The sequence below is a fragment of the Tripterygium wilfordii genome, chromosome 3 (assembly GCF_013401445.1).
Source record: "Tripterygium wilfordii isolate XIE 37 chromosome 3, ASM1340144v1, whole genome shotgun sequence".
NCBI classification, from domain to species: domain Eukaryota; kingdom Viridiplantae; phylum Streptophyta; class Magnoliopsida; order Celastrales; family Celastraceae; genus Tripterygium; species Tripterygium wilfordii.
In genome coordinates, this window is record NC_052234.1 from 7371012 (window position 1) to 7390965 (window position 19954).

General features: G+C 38.0%; 2 long non-coding RNA genes across 4 annotated transcripts; both read right to left on the reverse strand.

Annotated features, from left to right (window-relative positions):
• Nucleotides 1-1066: 1066 nt before the first annotated feature.
• Nucleotides 1067-19728, reverse strand: LOC119995272. Of its 3 annotated transcripts, none has more exons than XR_005467644.1 (4): nucleotides 19539-19728; nucleotides 19354-19423; nucleotides 19221-19275; nucleotides 1067-1425 (listed from the first exon to the last, which is right to left on the reverse strand). It is a non-coding gene; the product is annotated as an uncharacterized LOC119995272 (long non-coding RNA). The 3 variants fall into 3 exon arrangements; XR_005467645.1 differs by lacking the exon at nucleotides 1067-1425 and adding an exon at nucleotides 17755-17814; XR_005467643.1 differs by lacking the exon at nucleotides 1067-1425 and having other exon boundaries at nucleotides 19045-19275; nucleotides 19539-19724.
• On the reverse strand, nucleotides 1759-2520 carry LOC119995274. The gene is made up of 3 exons (XR_005467646.1): nucleotides 2413-2520; nucleotides 2236-2297; nucleotides 1759-2157 (listed from the first exon to the last, which is right to left on the reverse strand). It is a non-coding gene; the product is annotated as an uncharacterized LOC119995274 (long non-coding RNA).
• Nucleotides 19729-19954: the final 226 nt, after the last annotated feature.

Below are 19954 nucleotides of genomic sequence, written 5' to 3' on the forward strand. Positions count from 1 at the left end.
TGGATAGAGTACACAACGAGAAATTTGCACATGACTTGAAAGAAACCCTAACTACTGTGGCCATAAAGTGAATGGGTCCAACAGTTATGGTAAGCCTATGCGACATGCTATTTTTTGATCATCTAGTACCAAAATTGATTCCATATTTTCCAAAAGTCTAAGGTTGACTCTGCTCTATCTATATATATGCACCTCTGCCACAACCCAAAAGTCTGGAGAGATTATTGTGAAACCTTTCATCGAGAGAGTTAGGGTTGGACATCATCTCAAATCAGTGAAGAGGACTATCCTTGCCAGTGGTCCATCCAAGGTCTACACCTTCTCTGATTCCCATGAAAGGGTAGTTTGAAAAGAATTCATAGTCTCATTCTGTAGGAACTAACCTTAAAAATAATCCTATGTTGTAATATTTGCATATTGACTATGATTCTTTACCATACTAGTTACCATCAAAGATGATGGTAATCTACTCGCTTTGTCACTCCATCCAAGGCGATTTGATGTGCAAGGCTTCCTAGCCAAATTTTTAGTCAGGCTCCTATCTCTGTACCTAAAACTCCACAAGTTGATGCTTCTGGCTCTTGAAGCTCTACAAGTCTTAGTGAGGAGAAAATCTTGGCTACCAAGAAGCTTCTGAAAATTCTTTGTAACCAATATCTTGAAACTTGCCTACACCATTCCCTATACTCCACTTTGAAAGTTACGATTGAGGATGTTCTGCAAACCTTTGACTTATTCGCAATAATCCAAGCCAAGCTCCAAGTTTTTCTAAGGGACCTTCCAATTTTGGTGAAGGACTTCACCAAACATCAAGTACGTCTCTCTAAGATGAATTCTGAAGAATATAAGAGGAAAGAACTTGACTAAAGATGGTAGAAGCTCAAGGCTAAATTGGAGTCTTCTCTAGATGCTAAGACTGTTGAGAAGAAGATTAGTTCAGAGTTGAAGGGACAAATTACCACTCTCTATGTCACGCCCCATCCTAAGAACGTGACTTATTGACAACACGTGTGTTCACCCACGTGCGGCCACCTATACAAGGATTCAAAACTAAATCAACTCACAATTTAAACACAATAAACTTTAAACTAAAATCCGACAGCATCTCCCTGTATTTCGGAGAATGCATCCTGAATCAAATATATCAAGCTAAACCAATTCCCACCATGACACTCAATCTCAAACACATCATAAAACACCAAATAATGGTAACTCGAGTCCAACACATAACATATCCATAATACTCTCAACACATAACATATCCATAATACTAAAATACCCAATACTTCTCCATAAAACATTAAACAAGTACCACATATCACATCAACTAATAAAAACACCACTCTAGCCCACAAATCCAAGCCTGCCACGTCACGCGTCACCTCGCTGATCCATAGTCGGGGCACCGAAACTTACCTATCTCACCTAGGAGGGAAAAAGTAAAACAGTGAGCTGGAGGCCCAGTATGGATAACAAAAGAGAGCATGAATGAAGGGCTAATGGCCGAATAAAAGTATAACAATGCATCAAAATGTCATGATGTATCAAACAATGCACCCGGTTAGTCTCATCATACCTCCCACCTCCCAATGAATTCTCAATCATCATCATAATGTTACCATACCAGTCTCATAATGCCACACTAGCACCGCCATGCAGTTTTCTAGTACCTGGCAATCACATAAAGCCCCACTAGAGCCGCCACGCAGTTCTTTAGTACCGAGTAATCATATAAGACCTTACTAGAGTTGTCGCATAGTTCTCTAATACTGAGTCATTTCCCCATATCTCCAACACCATGCAATTAATACATATCATACAACTAATGCACATCATGTCACATACAAAGTATGCAAAACATAAATTTTGCGCAATTCCATTCAAAATACATGCCAAGATTATCAACCACTCGATGAAAGATCGAGCGCCTAAAGGGTTACATGCATCAAACACAAGCACCCAACAATAATGGTATTTCATACACAATAGCATACATACAAAGGGTTTGTTTCCCTTTGAATAATAAGGCGGAAATGAATGAATCTAAACATGATTCGGGTAGCCAATAGTGTTTCAAAATTGAGGGTTAAGAAAATCCCTACCTCTTTTGAGCAAGTCGCCCAAATCCTTGTTACCATGTCTCCAAATTCAACCAACCTAAACCATACACATTTACCACTCATTTCCTTCCCACAATATCAATTACAACACATAACTTCATAATAAAGCACTTACCTTAGCCAATTTGTTGCTCAATCACTTCTTGGCTAACACCCAATCTCAAACCAGGCTCAAATCTAGAATCAATATACATAATCTATGGTTAATCATCAAGCATTTACCCCCAAAACCTCAATTTCACGAAATCAAACCAAACCCATAAACCCTAGTTTCTACCCATGGAAATCTTACCTCAATCTTGGAATCCAAGCCTATGAAAATCCCAAACTCTTGATTCATTCTTTTTTCTCCTTTATCTCCTTCAAAAATCACCTCCTCTCTTCACAAACTCCCTTTCTCTCTCAGGTTCCTCACTCTCTCACGAACTTCTTGTTTTTTCTTTTGTTTTTTTCTTTTCCTTTTGTCTACTAAGGTTGCCGACAACATTTCTTAGTCTTATTTTATTTATTTTTTTAACTCCTCAATTCTTTCTTCTTTTGTATTTTTGACCACAAGGTTTCTATTGATATTCAATTCAGTCCTTGAGACACTTATTTCTTACCCAACAATTTTATTCTATTTCATATAAAATCCCTATATTATGTTTCTCTTCTTTATTTATTTATCAACTCAATTGTTTTTCGGAACGGGGTATTACATCCTCCTCTCCTTATAAAAATTTCGTCCTCAAAATTTAACTTGTACCTGTTAATTCGAACAAATACGGATACTTCTTGTGCATTTCATATTTCAATTCTCAAGTTGCTTCTTTGGTCCCATGATGCATCCACAACACCTTCACCATAGGTATTGTGCTCGACCTCGTAACTTTATCCTACATATCCAAAATCTTCACCGGTTGGACCAAATAGGTCCCATCATCCTCAATTGTCAACGTCTCCCAGTCCAACACATGTGAAGGGTATGGTTCATACTTCTAAAGTATCGACATATGAAACACATTATTCACATTTGACAATTTTGGTGGCAAAGGCAAATGATATACCACCTCCCCAACTCTCTCCAAAATTTCAAATGGTCCAACATATCTTGGTGCCAGCTTACCTTGCTTGGTAAAACGTTGCACTCACTTTCACAAACACTTTGTCACCCACCGAGAACTCCAATGGTCTCCTTCTTCTATCCGCATAGGATTTTTGTCAGCTTTGGTCCATAAGCAACCTCTTTTTAATCTCCTTCACCTTGAGTTTGGCCTCCTTCACCAACTTTTGCCCAAGATAAGGGTGATCGCCACGGCCTTCCATACAAAGCCTCAAAAGGAGCCATCCTGATACTACTTTGGTACACATTGTTGTAAACAAACTTGGCCAAATGTACATAATCCTCCCAACTCCTACCAAAATCCATAATACACGCCCGCAACATATCTTCAGGTATTTGGATTATTCTCTCACTTTGTCCATCGGTCTCTGGATGAAACAAAGCAGACGTAGTCAACTTGGTACCCAATGCTTCTTGCAAACTCTCCCAAAAATGTCCCCTGAAGAGCGGATCTCTATCCGACACAATGCTCAACAGAACTCCATGCAACTTCACAATTTCCCGCACATACAATCTACTCAATGATTCAAGTGAGTCGGTCTTGTTAATTGGAAGAAAATGTGCCGACTTCGTCAACCGGTCAACAATCACCCAGATGGTATCTTTCCTCCTCAGAGTCAATGGTAGTGCTGTTACAAAATCCATTGTGATATTCTCTCACTTCCATTGAGTGACGGAAGCAGTTGTAACAATCCCGTCGGCTGCCTTTACTTGTTGACATGTAAGGCACCTAGCAACATATTTACCAACATCAAATTTCATTCTATGCCACCAAAACTGACGCCTCAAATCCTGATACATCTTATTACCCCCCAGATGTATGGCAAATCGGGAATGGTGTGCCTCCCATAGAATTTGCTCACATAATTCTTCATCATTTGGCACCACCAATCTACCCTCAAATCTCACACCACCATCCCCACCTCTAATCCATCCTGACTCCTCCTCAATCACATCAAATGTTGCATCCCCAATTTGTGCATCTAACACCTTTTGAATCAAAATCGACTGAACAGAAACACATCCCAAATACAACCTCTCCTCTCGCTCTTGCAATTCCAACCCAAACGAATTAATCAACTCCTCAAACTCCCACTCCCGTATAGAAATTACTGTAATGGTATTCTTTCTACTCAAAGCATTGGCCACAACATTAGCTTTTCTCGGGTGATAATTCAATAAAAAATTATAATCCTCCAGATATTCCATCCACCTCTATTGTCTTTGATTCAACTCATTTTGTGTGAAGAGATATTTGAGGCTCTTGTGATCCGAGAACACCTAAAACCTCTATCTATACAAGTAATATCTCCATTGCTTAAGTGCAAACACCATTGCCGCTAACTCCAAGTCATGAACCGGATAATTCCATTCGTGCTGCTTAAACAACTGTGAACCATACTCCACCACCCTTTCTCGTTGCATTGAAACACATCCCAAGCCTACTTTAGAAGCATCACAGTAGACTTGGTATCCTACATTCCTCTTCAGAATAACTAATACTGGTGGAGATGTAAGTCTCCGTTTCAACTCTTTAATTGCCTTATCGTACTCCTCGGACCATACAAACGGTGTTTCTTTCCGCGTAAGCTGTGTCATTGGTGCAATAATACGCGAAAAGTCACAAGTGAACCATCGGTAATATGAGGCCAAACCAAGAAAACTCCATATTTCTATAACTGTAACACCCAAAAAATATTTACCAAGTATGTTAACGAACTTTGTACTCATATGGGTTATTATAGTGGTCCATGTTTAATTTTTTTTAGGGAAATAGAAAATTTCTCTAACTAGTGCCATACAAATGAATAAGAAAATATAGGTTGGAATTATGATTAGCAAAACTAATCAAGCGTTGTATATGTTAAATTAAGAAGTGCATATTGGGCCATGAAGGCAGAGGATATATATATATATATGTATATGAATATGTAGATAATAGTCATGGTGCAAATTAAAGTTCAAAGGAAAAGATCAAGTTAAATGAATGGGTAAGCTTTGCCGTGTATATTGAATGAGTGAATGAATGAAATAATTACTTGTGCATGAGAGGACACTTGTCTAGCAAGGGGGAAATAAGGTGTTAATATTGAAAAGTTATAGCATGGGAGGGACACCTGTCTAGCAAGAAGGAAATGAGGTGTTAATTTACAGTTGTAGGAAATATGATTGTTAATATAAAGAGAGGAGAGTTGGTTAAGTAAAGAAAATTCACTCGGCAATAGAAGTAAACTGAGAGAGAAAGAGAGTAGAAGCTAAACTGAGAGAGAGAGAGAGAGTGTGGAAGCCGTAGGAAGAAGAAGGTTTCAAGATCAAATAAGAGTGAACATTAAGGTAAGATTTGTGTGAAATTATTTTGAGTGAAACAGAAATTTTTGTAGAAATCCCTCTAATGATTAGGGATTTATTCTCTGGCTGATTACTAAATTATCATTTAAGTAGAAAACAGTATATATACTATCATATTTGAGTGAAACTACAAATAAATATTTGGCTAGGAACCGAGGACATCGGACCGAGTCTCGTATACAATAAAAAGAAAGGGAAGGCACTTACTGAAAATTGAAAGTATCGACAAAGGTGAGGGTTGCCACTGCTAATACATTTAAAATGCTTTGATATGATATACAACGAAAATGTTTTGATGTGATATGCAATTTATTTGATAAGATAAATTCTTTATCAATGAAGAAATTGTTTATGTGCGATAAATACATTTTGTATGTGTTTGAATGCCGAATTATGATTTGCGATGAATTTTGAAAAAAATACCTATTTACATTTATTATAAATTGAAAACTGAGTTATCTTGGAAGACAATTAGGTGATGAATGAGAATTGGCTATAAAGTTTCGGAAAAGGAATTTTACATTTGAGATTATGCAAATTGGTGCATGTTACTAAAATTCCTACTAAAGTGCGATTTGATACAAATATTCAAATGATTTCAAACTCCTTGTGCTGAATTTCTTTGAGTATGTGGAAATGAAAGAATATGATTATTTTGTTTGCCTGTGCACCTGGCCGCCCCAACCTTGGCCCGGTTGTGGTTTCTGCTAACTAGTCCTAAGGTGCGACTGGAGTGTGTGGTCGGAGCAATTTTACTCCCACACTATGTAATTGATTTATTTCCATGATCTTTTCGAAGGGAAAGCATACCGGTGGGTACCCCACATAATAACCGGATTAACGAATATGGGGAAAACTGTAAAGTGGGGATATTGGAATCCATTGAATGGATTTATAATTTGGAATGTCAGACAAGGATGATTCGTGTTGAAATATGAGTTCTATGAATTTATACTTATTACCTTCAAAGGAAATTTGAACTCTGTGTTGTGATCTCATTTACATTCTATACGAATTTTTATTTTATGTTTGCTCAAATGATTTTGATAAATTTTTGAACTTGACTCTGATTGGCTAACTCTACTGCATGTTTTCCATACATGTAGATTAACGGGAGCTAAGTTGGAAAAGGACCAAATTAAATAAACATCGAGGTAGTGTAATAGATCTAGAGCTATGTAAATATATGTAAGGAGTCTTGTATCAAGTGCTTAAGTGTGTATTTAACCATGTTGAAATTATGGAGTATGTTTGTAATATAAGACACTTTGATGTATTGAAGTTAGATAACGATATTCCGATAATAAAGGCTTATGATACGCTATCTGCATGGACCCGGGTAACTGGGAATGTGCGAATAGTTATCGTGTCGTGTAATACCCCTGATGAAATTTGGGGTGTTACATTTAATGGTGTCAGAGCCTAGGTTCAAATTTTAGATTAAGTATGAATTAGAGCCTAGGTATGAGAATAAGTTAAGATATAGATGAATAGACTTTTGTTATATAAATATGCGAGAAGAACTTTTGTAAAAACCTAAGTATTTTTTATTTTTTTTATGATCTAGGGAAATTTTTTTTTATTAATTGATGTATTTATCTTTATTTTGTAGATGGACCCGGATTGAAAAACTATATATGTGTCTAAGGTGAAGATACTGGAAGAGTTGACTAAAGGCCCCTGGATAGTGGCTTACAATAGATGATGATTATGTGATGATGATTCTTCGAGTTCAGTCACCTGTAGGAACTTCTGCTAAATCCTCAAACCCAGCTAGAGGTGCGTGACAAAGCAATGAAGAGTGTTGATATGACAATAGAGATATTGGTTGTAGGGAGGATAGGTGAAATATGTGAACATGCTAAATGCCAGGTAGGGGATTATAATTTTAACAAGGCAATGGAGCTTAGCGTAGTAGAGGAGATTTGGCAAACAAAATGTAAGAATCTCGAGAATAAGGTAGAGAGGATGGAAAGCAAGAGATTTACAGCAACCAGGAAGTTGACTGAGGAAATTTGACAACGAAGTATGGTTGAACGGAAATTAGTAACCACAAAAGATGAGGTTAATGAGTTAGAAGAAAGGGTTGCCCAATTAGAAAAAAAAAGTGCAATAGTCACATTGTTGAGGGCAGCAAGATCGAGACTGATCCTAGTGAGGAAGAGGATCCTAGTGAGGATGAGAACCAGGACTCAGGGTATAGAGATTAGTGGCCCTTGTTTTATCTTAACAACTAGTATTATGAACTAATAGTATGATAGTTTTAGGTGTGACGTTTTAAGTTGTAACCATGTTTTTGATGTGCCATGTAACCGAAATGTTAAAATGGTCGGTTTGATATTTTCTGTAAATATAAGTTTGGTTACAACAAACAAATGAAATGATATTGTGCAAATTTGAGATATTGTTCTATGATGAGTTATCAGTGTTTTAAGTATCTATTTTGAACAATAATGATCTTTACTATTACGCAATTGCAAGTTGTATACTATATCCACCTTTTGTATGGCGCCACTTATAAAATAAGTGGGATATCCACTAATTTTGTGAAAAAAAAAATGATCGAGTGGTTCCCTCTTTAAAAGGAAATTAAATAGAACTTTGAGTTAAAGTAAAATTCTCTTTTGAAGAATGACACCAAGAAGACCGCGAACTAGGAGTCACTCCTACTCATCAGACGAAGAAACATCAGGAAATACCCAAAATCAACTTGGACCAATACAAGTAGAACAAGAGGATCTCAATGAAAGATTATACTATGTGAATGAGTTATCACCCCCAATAGAAGATGAAGAGGAGTTTGTAAACCTTCCCAGTGATGAGTAGTCATATCAAAGTTCTACTGATGATGAAGATTATATAGATGAAATTAACAAGCTATTAGAAAAAGAAGATTCAAGTATTCCAATTAAGAGTGACGTGGGTGTTGAGGTAAGTGGAACTAAAGATGTTGTAGTAAGACCCAAGAAAGAACATAAGAGTAAGCTGGTGAGTTTAATAACCGCAATTGTGCAGACGATAGGGAAGACAGATAAAGAAGACAAGATGAAAGGACAGTCATTTGAAAGTTTTTGAAATTGGGAGTAACCCAATTTCATGGTACCAAAACACCCTGTGAGGCCGAATCCTGATTGAGAATTGTAGAAAGAGCGCTGAAGATGTTGAAATGTGATGAAGGTAGGAAGCTGGAATATGCAACATTTTTACTAGAAGGTGATGCGTTTTGATGGTGGAATTTATATCTTGAAAGACAAAAGAATCCAGTTGCAGTGAGCTGGAAGGACTTCATAATACAATTCAAAAGACAGTATTATCCTTCGAGTTATGTTGACAAGAAAATTAGTGAATTCTTCAAACTCAAATAAGGGGAATGACTGTGTATGAATATCTCTAGAAGTTTTAGGAGTTGTACCAATTTTGCCCGGGTAAATGTGTGACTGAGGAGATGACATGCAAGAAGTTTGAGCATGGACTTCGAGAGAGGATTCAAGATTATAGTAAAACGTTTGAGTGTACCAATTTTGAATCATTGTTGAGGAAGGCATACATTGCAAAGGCAAGAACACAGAAAAGGAAGGAACACTTTCAGGAGAAGAGAAAGGCTCAAGGAAGGTTTGATAATCGTTACTACAACAAGAAGGGAGGACCCTCAGGATCACAGAAATCGACGGAAAGCACCCCAAGGTCAGAGATGAATCGTTTGAATATTGGTGGGTTCGGACAATTTGGGACAAGAAGGCAATGGAATTCAGATCGGGGCTATCATGGAAGCAGTGGACAAATGTCAATAGGAAGTAATAATCAAAGAACTGATATGGAATGTTTTAGATGTGGATAGAAGGGACATTATAAAAGAAATTACCATAACGAAAGGAGAAATTTCTCAATGGGACAGTCCAACTATGCACTCAATAATCAGAACAGAGGCCCGGAGATTAGCAACAAAAGCGTGAATCAGAGACAACAAGGTCGGAGGAGTGGAAATGGAAGGGGTAGAAGAAATCAATTCACTCGACAGAATGATCAGACGGACGGATCTAGGATTCATGCCATTACCAGGGAAGAAGCACAAGACTCTAACAACCTCATTATAGGTACACTAAAGTTATTTGATGTTCCTATCACCGTTTTAATAGACTCTAGAGCCACACATTCTTTTATTAAAGAAGATTTATCGTCAGGAACTTACCTTGAATTAGGTTGGCTAGACAAGGGATTAAATGTAATGTCAGCTTTTGGACATTTGGATAAAGTAGTCTAAGTTTAAGGTTGATATTATACCCACTCAAATTCCTGAATTTGAAATAATCTTAGGTATGGATTGGTTGTTTAGTAATAAGGTAAGGATGGATTGCTTAACCAAGGAGGTTTACATACCTGTTGAAGGGGGAGTGTGGATAATATTTGTTGGAGAGAGGAGGATCCTACCAAGGAGTATCATTACCGCTTGTGTAGCTGATAGAATGATAAAAAGGGGGTGTCAGGCTTATTTAGCCTATGTTATAAACAATAAGATTAGTAGTTCACAACTAGATAACATACCAGTGGTAGTTGAATATCTAGATGTATTTCCAGAGGAGTTACCTGGATTACCCGTTATGCGTGAAGTAGATTTTGAAATAGAACTCCTACCAGAAACCAAACCAATATCAATGCCCCCGTACCGTATGGCCCCTGTAAAATTGAAAGAGTTAAAGATGCAGTTACAGGAACTATTAGACAAGGGATTTATACGCCCTAGTATGTCCCGTGGGGAGCCCCGGTGTTATTTGTCAAAAAGAAAGATGGATCGATGAGATTGTGCATAGATTATCGACAAATAAATAAGGTGACAATTAAGAACAGGTACCCACTACCCAGAATAGATGGTATATTTGATTAGCTGAGAGGAGCTACAGTATTCTCAAAAATTGATTTACGATTAGGTTACCATCAATTGAGGATCCGTGGACAGGATGTGGAGAAGAGCGCATTTCGTACAAGGTATGAACATTATGAATTCCTGGTAATGTCATTTGGATTGACAAATGCTCCAACGGCATTCATGGACTTGATGAATAGAGTATTCAGACCATTCCTGGATAAGTTTGTCGTGGTTTTTATTGATGATATCTTGGTGTACTCTAAGACCCTGAAAGAGCATTCAGAACATCTACATACAGTGTTAAAAATTCTACAGGATCGAAGATTATATGCCAAGTTCAACAAATGTGAATTTTGGCTGGAACGAGTTACATTGTTAGGACACATGGTATCCACGCAAGGAGTGCATGTAGATGATGAAAAGATTAAAGCGGTGGAGAATTGGGAAGCGCCAAGAAACACCACGGAAGTTCAAAGTTTTCTAGGATTGGTCGGGTATTATCATCGTTTTGTGGAGGACTTTTCAATAATTGCGTCCCCAATGACTAAACTCCTTCGTAAAGGAGTAAAATATGAATGGATGGGAGAATGCGAGCAAAGTTTTAACGAGTTGAAGAGAAGGCTTATTAGCGCCCCTATATTAACTCTTCCCAATGAGATGGATGATTACGATGTCTACAGTGATGCTTCGAAGAAAGGCCTGGGTTGTGTAATCATGCAAAATGGAAAATTGGTGTCATTTGCATCAAGAAAACTAAAGAATCATGAAACAAACTACCCGATGCACTATTTGGAGTTGGCCGCAGTAGTGTTCGCCTTTAAGATCTGGAGATATTATCTCTATGGAGTAAAATTTCACATTTTCACGGACCACAAGAGTCTCAAGTATCTACTCGATCAACGAGGGCTGAATTTACAACAAAGGCGATGGTTGGAACTTTTGAAGGATTATGATTTCACGATCGAATATCATCCAGGCAAAGCGAATGTGGTTGCAGATACATTAAGTAGGAAGTTGGAGTATGAACCCAGAAAGAATAAGAGATATGGGGTAATGAAGATGAGACCCCGATATTAATTGCAGAGGATAGGAGTACGAGTGGAGGAAGAGATCAGAGATAGTAAATTTTTGATACATTTTGTTGCTAGGAAAACTTTGAACGAAGAGATTAAAGCATTACAACTGCAGGATTCCAGCTACGTGGAATGGTAAGAGCAAATTAAAAAGGGGGAGAATCGAATATACAGAATAGCTTAAGACGGATCGCTGCGACTAGGTGACCGATTGCTTGTAGCAAAGAATTGGGAATTGAGGAAGAAAATCATGGATGAAGTACATCTATCACCATATTCAATACACCTAGGATCTACTAAGATGTACCGAATGCTTCGCCCTCATTATTTTTGGCCCATAATGAGTCGAGATATCGCGGAATACGTATCAAAGTGTCTTACTTGTCAGCAAGTAAAGGTAGAACATCGAAGCCCGGGAGGAACATTAACTCAACCACCAATACCAGAGTGGAAGTGGGAGGACATCACAATGGACTTCATCTCAAGACTTTCCAAGACTCAAATCGGAAAGGATGCTATTTGGGTAATTGTTGATCGACTCACCAAGTCGGAGCATTTCTAGCCTATTAGCACCACTGAGTCGATGGAGAAACTAACATAAATCTATGTAAAGGAAATAGTTCGGTTACATGGAGTACCCAAATCCATCATCTCAGATAGGGACACATGATTTACGTCTAAGTTCTGGGGACAACAACAAAAGATGATGGGAACACGATTAAATTTCAGTACGACACATCATCCTTAGACAGACGACCAATCAGAACGCACGATACAGACAATGGAAGATATGCTACGGGCATGTGTTTTGGATTTCAAAGGAGGATGGAAGAGATATATACGGTTAGTTGAGTTTGCTTACAATAACATTTATCATGCAAGCATTGACATGGCGCCTTTTGAAGCATTGTATGGAAGAAAATGTCGAACACCAGTATGTTGGGATGAAGAAGGAATTCGTCAGCTAGCTAGCAAAGAAATTATGGAATGGGCTCTAGAAAAGGTGAACATGGTTAAAGACAATCTTCAAGTGGCTCGAGATAGACAGAAGCATGCTAGAAGTCATAGAGAGAGAGAGTTGGAATTCATTGTTGGAGATCATGTATTTTTAAAAGTCTCTCCCTGGAAAGGGGTGTTAAAGGATAAAAAGCGGAAGAAACTAACGCCACGCTATATAGGACCTTTTGAAGTTATCCAGAGAGTGGGACTCATGGCTTACAGATTGGCACTACCTCCCAAGTTGTCAAAACTACATGATGTATTTCACATTTCAGTGTTGCGAAAGTATGTTTATGATGAGACACATGTACTCAAGGAACCTCCAGTAAATTTGGAAGAAGGTTTGAAGTTTGACACTGAACCTGTAGAAATATAAGATTTCCAAGAGAAACATCTTCGAAATAAAACCATGAAGATGGTTAAAGTGTTGTGGAGGAATAATGTATTTGAAGAAATCACATGGGAGAGGGAAGACTTAATGAAGAAAGAATACCCCAAATTGTTTGAAGAAAGATCACAAAATTTCGAGGATGAAATTCCCTAACTAGTGCCATACAAATGAGTAAGAAAATATAGGTTGGAATTATGATTAAAAACTAGTCAAGCGTTGTATACGTTAAATTAAGAAGTGAATATTGGGCCATGAAGGCATAGGATATATATATATATATATATATACATATATATATATATGTATATATATGTATATGAATATGTATACATATATATATATATATAGGTATATATATATATATACATATATACATATATATATATATATATCTATATGTATATATATGTATATGAATATGTATATATGTATATATATGTATATGAATATGTATATGTAGATAATAGTCGTGGTGTAAATTAAAGTTAAAAGGAAAAGATCAAGTTAAATGAATGGGTAAGCTTTACCATGTTTATTGAATGAGTGAATGAATGAAATGATTACTTATGCATGAGAGGACACTTGTGTAGTAAGGGAGAAATAAGGTGTTAATATTGAAAAGTTATGGCATGGGAGGGACACCTATCTAGCAAGGAGGAAATGAGGTGATAATCTACAATTGTAAGAAATACGGTTGTTAATATAAAGAGAGGAGAGTTGGTTAAGTAAAGAAAATTCACTCGGCAAGAGAAGTAAACTGAGAGAGAAAGCGAGTAGAAGCTACACTGAGAGAGAGAGAGAGAGTGGAAGCCGTAGGAAGAAGGAGGTTTCAAGATCAAATAAGAGTTAACATTAAGGTAAGACTTGTGTGAAATTATTCTAAGTGAAATAGAAATTTTTGTAGAAATCCCTCTAATGATTAGGGATTTATTCTCTGGGTGATTACTAAATTTTCATGCATAAGTAGAAAACAGTATATCTACTACCGTATTTGAGTGAAACTAAAGATAAATATTTGGCTAGGAACTGAGGACGTTGGACCGAGTCTCGTATACAATAAAAAGAAAGGAAAGGCACTCACTGAAAATTGAAAGTATCGACAAAGGTGAGGGTTGCCACCGCTAATACATTTAAAATGTTTTGATATGATATACAACAAAAACGTTTTGATGTGATATGCAATTTATTTGATAAGATAAATTCTTTATCAATGAAGAAATTGTTTATTTGTGATAAATACATGTTCTATGTGTTTGAATGCCGAATTATGATTTGCGATGAATTTTGAAAAAAATAACTATTTACATTTATTGTAAATTGAAAACTGAGTTATCTTGGAAGACAATTAGGTGATGAATGAGAATTGGCAATAAAGTTTCGGAAAAGGAATTTTACATTTGAGATTATGCAAATTGGAGCATGTTACTAAAATTCCTTCTAAAATGCGATTTGATACAAATGTTCAAATGATTTCAAACTCCCTGTGATGAATTTCTTTGAGTATGGAAATGAAAGACTATGATTATTTTGTTTGCCTGTGCACATGGCCACCTTAACCTTGGGCCGGTTGTGGTTTCTGCTAACTAGTCCCAAGGTGTGACTAGAGTGTGTGGTCGGAGCGATTTTACTCCCACACTATGTAATTGATTTATTTGCACGATCTTTTCGACGGGAAAACATACCGGTGGGTACCCCACATACTAACCGAATTGACGAATCTAGGGGAAACTGTAATGTGGGGATACTGGAATCCATTGAATGGATTTATAATTTGGAATGTCAGACAGGGATGATTCGTGTTGAAATATGAGTTCTATGAATTTATACTTATTACCTTCAAAGGAAATTTGAACTCTGTGTTGTGATCTCGTCTACATTCTATATGAATTTTTATGTTATGTTTGCTCAAATGATTTTGATAAATGTTTGAACTTGACTCTGATTGGTTACGTTTAGCTTCGCTAACCCTCTTACATGTTTTCCATACATGTAGATTAATGGGAGCTAAGTTGGGAAAGAACCAAACTAAATAAAGATCGAGGTAGTGTAATAGATCTAGAGCTATGTAAATATATGTAAGGAGTCTTGTATCAAGTACTTAAGTGTGTATTTAACTATGTAGAAATTATGGAGTATGTTTGTAATATAAGACACTTTGATGTATTAAAGTTAGATAATGATATTCCGATAATAAAGGCTTACGGTACTCTATCTGCATGGACCCGGGTAATTGGGAATGTGTGAATAGTTACCGTGTCGTGTAATTACTCCCGATGAAGATTTGGGGTGTTACAATAACACACTTTGGCCTTTCCCACTTTAACACCGACTCCACCTTCGACATATCCACCGCAATGCCCTCCTGGGTGATAACATGTCCAAGGAACTTAACCTCCGTCACCCAGAATTCACACTTGCTCAGTTTTGCATACAACTCATGCTCTTGTAACGTCTGTAAAACTGCCCATAAATGCAACTCATATTCCTAGACCGTGGGTGAAGACACTAATATATCATCAATAAATACCACCACAAAACGGTCCAAGAATGGTTGGAGTACATGCTCCATCAAATCCATAAACACAACCGGTGCATTAGTGAGTCCAAAAGGCATAACAAGGAATTCATAATACCCATACCGTGTTCAAAAAGCCGTCTTCTGCACATCTGACTCCCCTAATGCTCAACTAATGGTAACCGGATCTCAAGTCAATCTTAGAAAAGTGCCTCGCACCTCATAATTGATCAAACAAATCATTGATTCTCGGCAATGGGTACTTATTCTTCATAGCCACCCGATTGAGTTGCCGGTAATCAATACACATTCTCAAAGTGCCATCTTCCTTCTGCACAAACAACACCGGGGCACCCCACAGAGAGATACTCAATCGAATAAACGCCTTTGACTTCAAATACATCCATAAATTCCTCAACCACTAGTATCGGCTTAGCCACATCACCACTCGATGCCGAAGTGGTCAAGCTAGTTATATAGCGATCTGCATATGCAAGATTCTCCAAAAAATGCGGGCATGGCACTCCTTTGGATCCCTGTAATTGAATCACCCCACCTCCCGGTACATTCAATGTAACTCTACACATCCAGAAATCAATAGTAGCTCTATGTTTTGTCAACTAGTCTACATCCAAAATTACATCAAAGTCTTTAAAATTGAGAACATACAAATTCGTCGTCAATTCTATTTCACCAAATCTACACACAACTCTTTCCACCATCCCCTCAAGTAAAGTAGTGTACCCAAATGGGGAAGTCACCGCAAACATTAGCCTTATCAGGGACACTTCTAACTTTATTGACTTTGCCAATGATGCAGTAATGAAAGATGTAATCACACCAGAATCAAACAATACTCTCACCAAACAATTTGAAACAAGAAAAGTACCTCTAATGAAGTTCGGATGCTCAGGCTCTATTTGGTGCCCTAAAGCAAATATTCTCCCCTGAGTCAATACAGGTTGAATCTGTGACTGCTGTTGCTGTGTCCTGACCTGTGATCATCCTTTGCCAATAGAAGTACACGAGGAAACCGACAGTGCATGAGGAGTGGTAGGTGCTGATGCTGTCGACGAAACCCCAGATCTCTGTTGTGTGTCCATCCTCCTCTTAGGACAATCTGCCCACTTGTGGCCTAGATTGCCACATTCAAAACATTCCATCCCGGGAGTAGTGCATTGACTATTAATATGACCAGTATATCCACATCGATGACAAACTCTTGGTCCCTACTGTGATCCTCTACCTCCCTGGGACCTCTGCCCTCCACTGCTCTGTCCTGACCGATTCTGTGAATTCTAACTGTCTGTCCTCTGCCTCTCTTGACTAGACCACCCGTGCCTCTGTCCTCTAAATGCCCCACTAGTACCACCACTCAATGATCGACTGCCATAAATATCCCAATACTTCTTTGAATCTTTGTTGATCCGCTCTTGCTTCAGAGCTTCCTCTCTCATCTAATCATAAGTAACAATCCACACATTTGCTAACGGAGCACCAACATTCGACATCAGCCCCTGTCTGAATCCCTCAGCCTTGCTCTCCTCATCAGGAGCATGCATCTTCCCAAATTCATACAACTGCTCAAACTTGTAGCTGTAGTCTCCCACTGACATATACGATGTCTGCATCAAAGTCAAGAACTCCTTTGCTTTCCCTGTGCGCTAGGAGTTTGGCACAAAATGCTGCAGAAATAATCTCTCAAAGGATGCCAAGTAAGTTGCTCCTTCCTCTGCCCCATAGCATACCACCAATCATAAGCCTTGTCCTTCAGGAAGTACGAGGCTACCATTCCCCGCCTCTCATCATGAATGCCTAATGTATCCAAGCGTCAAGTCATCTCCCGGATCCAAGTATGAGCTTTTGCAATATCGGTGTCCCCATGGAACTTAGGAGGCTCCAATTTGCGTAGTCGGTCCACCTCACTTAACTGCAATTGAATTATGTCAGCCTTCCCCAAGGTCTGACCCTCCACCACACCCTGAGTACCCTGCCCAGCTCATGTCTAAACCATCTGAGTGACATTCTTCATCATTTTTGACATCTCTTTCATCACTTGCACTTGAGTTACAAACATTGAAACCATCTGAGTAGTTGATAAAGCTTGCACCTGTATAGATATGGCCTCAGAAACGACTCCATCTCCACCTGCCACATTCACTGCAAGATTCTCTGCCTCCTTAGAATTTTTCACAATAGTGCGCCATCCTCACTGTTGCACTCTACTCCATGTAGGTAAATCAGGAACTATCGCATGAGTGGGTATATTTTGTTCACCGCGTCCCCTCCCAGTTCCTCGACCTCGACTTCTACCTTGTCTACCATCATGGGTCCTAACACCCCCTCGTCCACGCCCCTGATACAGGGACTCGAGGGAATGAACACTCCTACGCGTGTCCATCTATAACCACAACATAAATAACCAACGTTCAATATCATCATAACATACGAGGATTTATGGGATTAGAATACATACCGGATCAGCGAAGGTTGTGACGTGGCCTGAACGTACCATACACAACATTCACACATCAAACACACTCAAATACTCACACAAATAATCACATTGGACCCAGCCCTTAGGTCTTACACAGAGCCAACCTGGCTACAATACCAACTTGTCACGCCCCATCCTAGGAACGTGATTTATTGACAACAAGTGTGTGTACCCACGTGCCATCACTTATAGAAGGATTCAAAACTAAATCAACTCACAATTTAAACACAATAAAATTTAAACTAAAATCCGACAGCATCTCCCTGTATTTCAGAGAATGCATCCTGAATCAAATATATCAAACTAAACCAATTCCCACCACGACACTCAATCTCAAACACATCATAAAACACCAAATAATGGTAACTTCGGTCCAACAATCCAGTCAACCAGGGCTTCAGGCCATAACCATCCAAATCCACCAAATAGCATATATATAACATTCTCTTAACATATAACATATCCAAAATACTAAAATACCCAATACTTCTCCATAAAACATTAAACAAGTACCACATATCACACCAACTAATAAAAACACCACTCTAGACCACAAATCCAAGCCAGCCACATCACACGTCACCTCGCTGATCCGTAGTCGGGGCACCGAAACTAGTACCTATCTCACTTGGGAGGGAAAAAATAAAATAGTGAGCTAGAGGCCCAGTGGGGATAACAAAAGAGAGCATGAATGAAGGGATAATGGCTTGGTAAGAATAAAAGTATAACAATGCATCAAAATGCCATGATGTATCAAACAATGCACCCGGTCAGTCCCACCATACCTCCCACCTCCCAATGAATTCTCAATCATCATCACAATGTTACCATACCAATCTCATAATGCCACACTAGCATCGCCATGCAGTTTTCTAATACCTGACAATCATATAAATCCCCACTAGAGTCGCCAAGCAGTTCTCTAGTATCAGCAAGCACATAAAACCCCACTAGAGCCGTCGCACAGTTCTCTAGTACCGAGTCATTTTCTCGTATCTCCAACATCGTGCAATTAATACATAGCATACAACTAATGCACATCATGTCACATACAAACTATGCAAAACATAAATTTCACGCAATTCCATTCAAAATACATGCCAAGATTACCGACCACTCAATAGAAGATCGAGCGCCAAAAGGGTTACATGCATCGAACACAAGAACCCAACAATAATGGTATTTCATAGACAATAGCATGCATACAAAAGGTTTGTTTCCCATTAAACAATAAGGCGGAAATGAATGAATCTAAACATGATTCGGGTAGCCAATAGTGTTTCGAAATTGAGGGTTAAGAAAATCCATACCTCGTTTGAGCAAGTCACCCAAATCCTTGTTACCACGTCTCCAAATTCAACCAACCTAAACCATACACATTTACCACTCATTCCCTTCCCACAATATCAATTACAACACATGACTTCACAATAAAGCACTTACCTTAGCCAATTTGTCAAACCCTTGCTCAATCACTTTTTGGCCAACACCCAATCTCAAATCAAGCTCAAATCTAGTATCAATATACATAATCTATGGTTAATCATCAAGCATTTACCCCCAAAACCCCAATTTCATGAAATCAAACCAAACCTATAAACCCTAGTTTCAACCCATGGAAATCTTACCTCAATCTTGAAGAAATCTTGGAATCCAAGCCTATGAAAATCCCAAAATCTTGATTCAATCTTCTTTCTCCTTTATCTCCTTCAAAAATCACCTTCTCTCTTCACAAACTCTCTTTATCTCTCACGGTTCCTCACTCTCTCACGAAATTCTTTTTTTTTTTGTGTTTTATTTTTTTTTCCTTTTGTCTACTAAGGTTGCCGACAACATTTCTTTGTCTTATTTTATTTATTTTTTGAACTCCTCATTTCTTTCTTCTTTTGTATTTTTGACCACAAGGTTTCTATTGATATTCAATTCAGTCCTTGAGACACTTATTTCTTACCCAACAATTTTATTCTATTTCATATAAAATCCCTATATTATTTTTCTTTTCTTATTTTATTTATCAACTCAATTGTTTTTTGGAACGGGGTAT